Below are 1,801 nucleotides of genomic sequence, written 5' to 3'. Positions count from 1 at the left end.
TTTTAATCCCGAAACGCGTTAAATTTTAAATCTTCATTGATGCACTGACTTTAATACGCGAACAGTCTGTGCGACTGTTTAAAGATAAAAATACAACTTTACTCGAACAAACTCTAATGCAATTACTGCATTGGTCGCAGTTAATTTAATATATAAATTTCAAAAATAGTTCACGAACGTAACGGAATTAAAATTAACGAACGAACGTGCTTCTAGTCCGTGATTTTAATTATATTTAAACGATCAAACACTCCCGTACATTGCTTCGCGCACGATTGCAATGCACGAACACTTGCAACACTGCAATATTCCCATGATGACCTAAAACAGAAATAAAAACAAAATTATGAATATCATTGTGTAAGAAAAAATTATTATAATTGTTAAGAAAGTGTTAATAATAAAAAGTGACTTACGTTTATTCTTCAGTGATGAATGCAGGATGGGTTTCCTACCCTTAGGATGACGATGAGCACACCTTTAAATCGAATAAAAGAAACTTACGGAGTTTCTTTACCCGAACAAACGAAACTTTTTTAACATGCGACGATCAACACTGATTCTACTTTCCGATTCTTTTATATTTGATTTTAACGAAGCAAAACACGAGTACTTCATTGCCTACGCACTCGATTGCAATGATGTTCTGAAACAGAAAAAGAAAAAGAACAATTAATGTCATTGTCGTAATAAAACACCATTGAGGTTATTATAGAAATGTTTGATAGAAAAATATACTTACTTTTAGTCTTCAGTGATGACTGCAGGATGGGTGTCCTACCCTTAGGATGACGACGAATAAAATAAAAAAAAATAAAAAATCTATCAAGCTGAAACATACTAAAGATTATATTATAATACAATATTCCCTGTAAATCATTCCTGAAGGCATTTCACACACTTTACAAAATATTCTATCATAAAGAATCAATGTTAGATATAAAAAGTTGTCTAATCAGCGCAGTTGTCGAATGTTTTAATTAAATAACGTTAGAAATAAAATTATTAAATAGTTTAACCAGTTAACTGTGTCGATCATTTTGCAAAGTGCGCCCTAGTGTGTGTCGCGATAATCAASSGATGACGGATATARTCGTCAAACACAGAGTAAGTGGCGCTGTTGAAATATTCGGTTAAAAAAACGACTTTATTTTAGAAAATGAATGAATTTATAAGTAATATTTAAACAATGGATCAACGTAAAGCTATATTTACACATAATTAACGAAACACTTTAAAAAAATCAAATATTTAACAAACAAAAAAAACAAAAAATTTAGACATCGCGGACATCATCGCAGATGGAGAATCTAACATACTTTGTTTTTTTGGTTATGACACGTCAAGATAAAAATCGGGATAATCAAAGATCTAGTGTCCAACTCAAATTATCTATAATTTTCATTTGTTTATTTCATTTCGTCCTGACCCCTAAACATTCTAAACATATTAATATTTACGAATATAATTTAGTTTTCGTCAGAATTACAATTTAAATATCAAATTGTATCAAAATTTTACGCATGACGGATATAGCCGTCAAAACACAAAATTCTGCCATTCTTCCATGACGGATATAGTCGTCAAACACACTTAACTGGTTAATATACGTTACGTTCGCGTTAGATCTTAACTCGCTGGAGGACGGCGGGGGAATGAAATACTTTACTGCTTATCCTTCGTCCAATGTTCGGCTGTTTACGTTTTGTCTTCGGCTGTTTTTCTTCTGTTTTCACCTCGAGAAATTCCTGGAAATATACACACCAATTCATAATTGCCTATAGGCCGAATGTTTTGTTTT

Source organism: Polistes canadensis, unplaced genomic scaffold (assembly GCF_001313835.1).
Source record: "Polistes canadensis isolate GaletaPanama2010 unplaced genomic scaffold, ASM131383v1 scaffold_335, whole genome shotgun sequence".
NCBI classification, from domain to species: domain Eukaryota; kingdom Metazoa; phylum Arthropoda; class Insecta; order Hymenoptera; family Vespidae; genus Polistes; species Polistes canadensis.
Note: the sequence above shows the minus strand (reverse complement) of the source record.